Raw genomic sequence first — 8464 nt, 5'->3', positions numbered from 1 at the left:
TGTTTTCTTTCACTGTAATGAACTATAATTGTGAGCTTTTGTAAGTCCTGTGAGTACCTCTAGTGAATTATCAATCCTGATGGTGGTACTGAGGATCCCTGACACAATTGTAAAATGATTTAAAAATAATAATAAATTTTATATAATCACTTTTAGTCATTCCTGTAAAATTGTAAATGTTTGCTTATATAGTATAATGGAAGTTTGATCTGAAGCACTTTCCATAATTAGGTGCTAAACTAATATTCAAGTCTTTAAAGTGTTTACTAGGAACCAAGTAGGTGACTTTAAAACCTCTTAACCATATTAAAGGCATAAAAGAGCAAGTGATGGAGAGAAGAATAAATAGAATTTCTCTGTAGTGAACTATTCTGCCTTTCTTCTACACAAAGCAGGTATGATGAAGACTGTCCTTCCTTCATCTTAAATCAGTCAGATGCTATAATGGTACCTCTAGAATTGATGGGTAACAACTGGTAGAGGCAGGCTGATATGGCCCAAGATAGTAGAGCATAGGACTCCTTTGCACTCTCTATTTATTGGAGTAAGGAATGCAAGAAATTTTTCTGTGGGTCAGATGTTGAACACATTTCCAAGAGAGTCTGCATAGGTTTTTCTCAAATGCTATTCAAGATGGAAACCTGGAAGAATTAGGGAACCTTAGTAGTAGAATACTGATTGCCTAGGAATGTGGAAGAAATCACAAGCAATTAACTGGAATCAGGAAATATGAGACCTTGCCAAGAGGACTAATAGAGGAATTTTCTTAATAACTATTAAAATGCCAACAAAATAAACCTACAAAACATAAATGAAATATACATCACTATGACAGTACCAGTCAAGTGAGAGCTCTCCTGTCACGGTTGTTGCTCCTCTCTCCCCACAACTTCAAACACAGGTGTAGGAGGCACCAAATTGTAGTTTGAGAGATAAAAGAGAAAGATGATTATAGGACATATGAAAAGAAAAAAAAAGAAAAGGAGCCAATCACAGACATCCCCTTCTCTGAATTCAGAATTTGCAAACTGGGCTTCTTGACTTAAATGTTTACTTTCTCTTAGAGTGACCTAGCTTCTTCACCTTCCTTTTACTTAATGTTTGTTTATATCTTATACCTTTTCGCATGTCCTTACTTTAAAACTGTTTGTATTTGTATAGTTCATGCTTGTTTCAAGTAAGAATCTTAGATTCTGGATTTTTTTTTTTCACTCCAATCTGATTTAGCATTGAAAGCACTTATACATAATGTAATTACTGAGACATGGGTTTATGTCTTCCATCATAATGACTGTGTTCTCCCTAGAATTTCTGTTTTATGTTCCCTTCCATTCTTATTTTACAACTTTTCCATTAATTCAATATTTTTATTATTGCACTTTCCCTTCTATTAACTTTCTAAATATATATTTACTTATTATGTTTTAGTGGTTGCCCTTGACTTATCATAGACTAATACGAATGTCCCTGGTCCTACTAGAATTCATGAATCTTTCCATTTATATTCTGCTTATGTCTTTACATATCATTGCTTTGCATTTTATTTTTACATATATTTTAAGATGCACAAAACATTATTATTTTTACAACCAATATTTTTATTATATATTTACATATTTAGCTAGTGTGTGTGTGTATATATATATATATATATATATACACACACACTATATTTCATTTCTTCCTTTAGTTTCAATTTTTAATTTAGAATCACTTTCCTTCATCCTGAAAATAAAGTCTTTCTTGTGGTAAGGTTAACTGGCAAAATAATAAAATAGTCTCAGTTTTCATCTGAATGTAAGCCTTCAATGGTAAAGGATACTCTGCTGGGTTTAGAATTCTAAATTAACAGATTTTTTTCATTCAACATTTAAAATACTGTTTATTTTTTTAAATTTTTATTTCAGCATAATATGAGGGTACAAATGTTAAGGTTACATACATTGCTATTGCCTTCCCTCCCCCCTCGAGTCAGAGCTTCAAGCATGTCCATCCCCCTGACAATGTACATTGCACTTATAATGTATATATATAAAGCCATCCCCTTCCCCCCACCTGCCCAACACCTGATGTTATTTTTTTTTAACATTTTGGTTCAATTTTATAACTTTGCCTTTACCTAGCAAGGGTTAAAGGTATGCCCTTCCCCTCCACACTGTTCGCCACATCCCTCAGATGTGGGTCTATCCCCCCACCCCCAGAATCTCTAGTGAACACAACCACCTTTTGAACACCATATTGATAATCGGTCAGTACCAATGTGACAGTGCGTACATGTGGAGCCCATTTTTCTGATCTTGTGTCACCTCACTTTGGATAATGGGCTTAAGCTCAATCCAGGATAATACAAGTGGTGGTAGCTTGCTGTCGTTTCTTAGAATTGAGTAATATTCCATTGCAAACATATACCAAATTTTAATAATTCAGTCATGAATTGATGGACACTTGGGTTGTTTCCACATCCTTGCAATAGTGAATTACAAGAAGTATGGGATTATGTAAAATACTGTTTAATTGATGTCTAGTGTCTTAGTCTACTCATGTTGTCATAACAAAACATCACAGACTGGGTGGCTTAAATGATAGAAATTTATTTTCCATAGTTTTAGAGACTGGAAGGTATGAGATCAGCATGCTAGCACGGTTGAATTCTGTTAGGGGCTCTCTTCCTGCCTTCTGGCTGTGTCCTCACATGGTGTGGAGAGACAGAGAGAGTGGGAAAGAGAAAGAGAGAGAGCTTGCCGTGTGCACACGAGCAAGCACACAAGCGCTCTTTCTTCCTTTTCTGATAAGGTCACAGTTCTATCAGATTAGGGCCCCACTCTTATGACCTCATTTAACCTTAGTTAGCTCCTGAATATCCTATCTCCAGATGCAGTCACATGGGGAGTTAGGGTTTCTCTTCTGTGCAGGGAAGACCCCAAGACACAGAGTGATTCTCTGGAAATGTGCCTCCTATTCCATAAGTAGGGCAACAAGGGCATCTTAAGCAAAAAATATTTTCTAGGGGAAGGAGAGTGATTAACAAGACTTCCTAACATGTTTCATATATTAGTGAATTGATTTGATTATATTTGACACAAATAAATTTGGGGGTACATAATTCAATCCATAGCATCTGGTTTACATATCTTTTGTTGAGAAGTTAGTTATCAACCTTATTGTTGCTTATTACTTTGAACAATTTGTGTTTAAGATTTTTCTTCTGTCATTGGCAATTGCTAGTTTTCTGTGATGCATCATATCGTTTTATTTATATTTATCTTGTTTGTGCTGAGTTTATTTAATATGTGGACTGATGCCTTTTATAGGTTTTGAAAAATTCTTGATCATTATGACTTTGAATTTTACGTAGCCCTATTTTCATTCTTCTCTTTTTCTGGGATTAAACTACATGTATGTTAGTATTTTTCACTGTGCTATATGTTTGTTTTATCATGTTATCAGTTAACTTTCCTATTTTTGCTCTCTCTTGCTGTGCGTCAGTTTAAATGCCTTCTATGAACTCATACTTCAGTTCTATTCCTATATTCTACTATCATCAATCTGTTGGAACATCCTTTGAATTCTTAAATTCAAATAATGCACTTCATAGTTTTAAATGCAAATTTTGATTCTATAAAATAGATTATAATTGTCTGTTGCAATTCTTTATCCTTTTATATAGTTTATCCATTGTTTCATTTATTTTCTGTAACATATTAATGACAATTATCTTAAGAGTGATCTGACAAACTCCAAAATCTGAATCACTTGTTGGTCTGCTTATGTTGTCTTAATTTTTTATGATTATTGATCACACTTTCTTTTCTTTTTACATATCTACTTTTTAAAAAATATGTATGTTGGCTATTGTGTATAAAAGAGCCATAGAGTTGATGCTTTGTTCCCCTGGAAAGAGTTCTCATTTTCCACTTTTCTTTTTCAGACAGAAAGGTTGAGATTGGCATTTAGAAGTGAATAGCAACCCACAGCCAACAACAAGCAAAAACAAGGACCTGAGGCCTACAACCACATGGAACAGAATTCTGAAAAAACCTGCGTGGGCTTGGATGAAGGCTCTTACCCAGGGGGACATCTAGATAAGAACCCAGCCAGCTGACATCTTCATATCCCCCTTATGAGATCTAAACAGAGAACTCAATCAAGTTTTCCCAGACTTCCAACCTACAGAATTGTAATATTACAGATGTGTATGTTTTAAGCTGTTTAATGTGTGGCAATTTGTTACTCAATAATAAAAAATTAAAATACTCCCCTATCTTTCCCCTGGAAGATACCTGTATAGGAAAGCCTAAACCTGAAGGAGAACTGGTTTTGACATTCAAACTTTCTCAATGCAGCTCCCCCGTCTACTGCCCACGTGACTTCGGAGTGCGATACTTGTTTTGAAGGTGACACACACAATAAGCATAAAGCTCTTCTCCCACTGGTTTGTATTGCCAGCAGTGTCATCCTTTGTGAAAATGTTGAATATTCAGTCCTTATTGCTTCTACGGCTCTCTATATATGTTTTAGTAATTTATCTACCTATATCTAGTTGATGCCTGACGGAATGTTAACTTTCCCCCATCTCATCTGATCTTGAACTAGAAAATTTAATTACTAATTTTGCAATTAGTGACTTCAACTACTTATTTCAGTATTTTTACTATTCAGAAATTGAAGTTTCTGGCCAAAAAATTGATCCTGGTGAAGAGGAAGAATATGTAATAAATTTAAAGCATGATTGGAGGAGAAAAATAAAGTTGCTTCATGATATTTTTTCTTGGGTAATACTTATTTAATGGAAATGTAAGTGTGTGTATGAACATGTATGTGTGCTTGTGTGCATTTATTGATGTAATTATATATTTCTAAATGGAGAATCATTAAAAGGTTACATACAGAAAAAGTATTGTACTTTTGAGTACAATAAATCTTTTAAGATTTATTTTATAACCTAGGCAACACAGCGAGACCCCTTCTCTACAAAAAATAGAAAAATTAACTGGGGGTGGTGGTGCACTTCTGCAGTCCCAGCTACTCAGGAGGCTGAGGTAGAAGGATCACTGAGCCCAGAAGTTTGAGGTTGCAATCAGTTGTGATGACACCACTGCACTCTAGCATAGGGAACAGAGCAAGACCCTGACCTAAAAAAAAAAAAAAAAGTTTGTGTGTGTGTTTTCCCTAAATTTCTATAAAGAGATCACACTGCTTTTAAAATTTTGATTTATGAAAGATTCAAAATAAAAACAAATAAAATTGCCTTAAGAAGTTAGAGTGGTGGCTAATATCCCTGGAACTCTCCAACAGGAATATAAACAAGTTATATTGATGGCCTCATTCTGAATCAACTCTATTGACCTTTAAGTTTGTGGTAACTAGTTACTTAATCATAGAAAATAAATACACTCTAGTACATTGAGAGGCTATGGTTGGGCCACCATCATCAATTTGATGACTCAAAAAGTTGAGATTTTTCAATTCGATTTTTTCAAACTGACCCAACACTGACAAAGAACAGTCCTCTAATCCTTCAAGGGGAATTTGTGAGATGGACTTTTTCAATATGTTTACTCTAACATATTTTTTCAAATTTCATTATGAATTATATTTTGGAGAGCTGACACATCCACTTATAGGCAGAACCCTTTGCTGCTAGAATGGTGACCATGCTCAGGTTAGCTGTTGTGAGGTGAGGCCAACTTGGAGGAAACAGGCACCAAAACCAGACCTGTCTTCTGTGTGGGGAAGCCATCAAGACACAGAGTGCTTCTCTGGAAATGTACATCCTATTCCATAGGAAGGGCAACAAAGGCATCTTAAGCAAACAATTATTTTCTGGGGGAAGGATAGATTAACAATACCTCCTAACATGTTTCACATATTAGTGAATTAATTTGATTATATTTGACAACACTAATAATATTAAGAAATCTAAGCAGACAGGAAGGTGATGTGAAAAATGTTTTTCAATTTATGGCAGAGTCCGAGTGTATAATTTAAAGATATGACAGACATTCAGGACAGCTTTGGGTTTTAGGATTTGAAAAAAGTAAGAAAGATCCCACTTTCATAGACCAGGGTGTGTGTGCTAAGACACTTTATATGGCAGACACTGGGACACAGGGAATTCAGTGACAAAACTGTGACACACAAAAAAAGCAAAGATTCAGTGACCAAAGCTCAATGTCTTTGAAAATAAGTTTGATAACAAGCCAGAAGGGACGTTATTAGAGATGACATTCACAAGATCACATTCAGAGAAACACATGGTAAAAATACGAAATCCCAAGGTGAGGAATATACTGCTCAAATTGCCATTGACCAAGGTCAGGATTGGTCCTAGAGTTCTGGTGAAACTAAACTTTCGAGTTGGTTGGAAGTTTCTCCAATACTAATATGGAAAGGAGATAATAAAAAGCTGTAAATTTGCTAAGCAGGGTTTCCAGAGAAATCTTCTGAAAAATTTAGTTATATAAACTAAAATTATAAAAAATCATTTTAATTAAGCACTTCAACTTGATTTGAATTCAATTAACTATAAAATTTATAAAACACTTTCTGGGACCTCAAATAAAGTAAATTTAATTATGATATTAAATAATTCAAAATTCAAAATATAGCCATATTCTAAATTTGTCACAAAGTAGTCCATTTGGACTGTGTCCAGAAAACTTTATATTTGAAGAGCCATAAGAATAGTAGAAGTAAATTATGTTATTACTCCATAGTGAACATTGAGAATGCAATAAAATATATCTCAATTATATTGGAACAAGCTGCAAATAAATACTGAACAAATCTTTCAATAGGATAATTGCAAAGATATTATTTAAAAATAATATAAAATATTAATGTTCATATACACTTTTCTACTTTAAATACTTCACAATTATCAGATTTATAAATTTGTGCAACATTCTTTTTTAGGGTTTGCAGTATTTAAGACACAGCTAAGTGCTAATCTTGCTATGGTATTATATTATTGAATATATAAAGTAAAACATAAAGCAAGGTGAATATAAAACAGAAGAATCTCAGATAAAATGCTGTTTCAGATGAGAAAGATGAAATTGTATCAGTTGATAACCTAAACATCCAAATTTTCCTCTAAGTATGTCAACTATTTAGAATTAATTTATAAAATGCAGAGACAATTCTTAAAGAAAAGACATAATTTTTAACATGTTCTTTTTCTTTGTAGCAGTAATTTACATTACAAAGAATAATATATGAAGAAAAAGGGAGTAAAACGGAAGCAGTCAAGTTGGATTTAGAGTACAATAAGCTGAATGATGGGGCTTGTAAAACTCCAGGATCCTTCTCAAAATTTAGCTTATGTTCAGAAAGAGATCTAATTATCAGGCTGTTAACAGACATAAGTGAAAGCTCAGCTCAGGGTCTAAACCAAGATAACTGAAGTGTCTTCACAGTTTTGGCACTAATTGGTCATTTAGGGCCCAGGGAGATTTCTGGACTGACACCAAGAAAATGAAAAGCTTTTGCTTAGTCACTGATGTTTAAGTGACAAAAGGCAAGAGCAAAGTCAATCTTTCTTCTTGCAAAGATTTGATAAGTTCTGCAAAAACTGTTAAAAAAAACTATCTCTAAAAATATCTGTGCTGTTTTATTTGCTTGGTGCTTTTTTTTCTTTATTGTATGTATTTAAGGTGTATAACCTAATGTGTTGATCTACATATACATAGTGAAATGATTAGTCAAACTAATTAACATATCTATCCCCTCACATAGTTACTTCTATGTGTGCATGTGTGAGTGTGGTAAGAACAACTAAATTCCACTCTCTTAGCAAATTTCCAGTATACAGCATATTACCTATAATCCTCATGCTATACATTAGTCGTCTAGATTTATTCATCCTATGTGACTACACCTTTGTACCATTTGACATCTCCCCATCTGCCTCCAAGCCCCTTCCCCTGGTAACCAGTTTTACTATCTTTTTTTGTGTATTCAACTTCTTTATGTTTTTATTCCACTTATAAGTGAAATCATGCAGTATTTTTCTTTCTGTATTTAGCTTATTTTATGTAGCACAATGTCTTTCAGTTCATCTATGTTAATGCAAATAGCAGGATCTCCTTTTTTAAGGCCAAACAATATCTCATTGTTTACATATACATATGTGTGTGTGTATTTACACACAGAGATATACACACACAAAAAGAAATGTATGTATCCATTCATGTGCTGACAGGCACTTAGACTGTTTCTGTATCTTGGCTCACATTTGTTAGGATAGCTAGAATCAAGAAGACGAGCGACAACAAGTGTTGGTGATACTGTAGAGAAAAAGGAACACTTGTATACTGTTGATAGAAATGTAAATTGGTACAGCTATTACAGAAAACAGTATGGAGGCTCCTCAAAAAATTAAAAATAGAACTATCATATGTATCAGCAATCCTACTTTTGGGTATATATATACCCAGAGAAATAGAATCAGCACCTTGCAGAG

The sequence above is a fragment of the Microcebus murinus genome, chromosome 9 (genome assembly GCF_040939455.1).
Source record: "Microcebus murinus isolate Inina chromosome 9, M.murinus_Inina_mat1.0, whole genome shotgun sequence".
NCBI lineage: Eukaryota > Metazoa > Chordata > Mammalia > Primates > Cheirogaleidae > Microcebus > Microcebus murinus.
Note: the sequence above shows the minus strand (reverse complement) of the source record.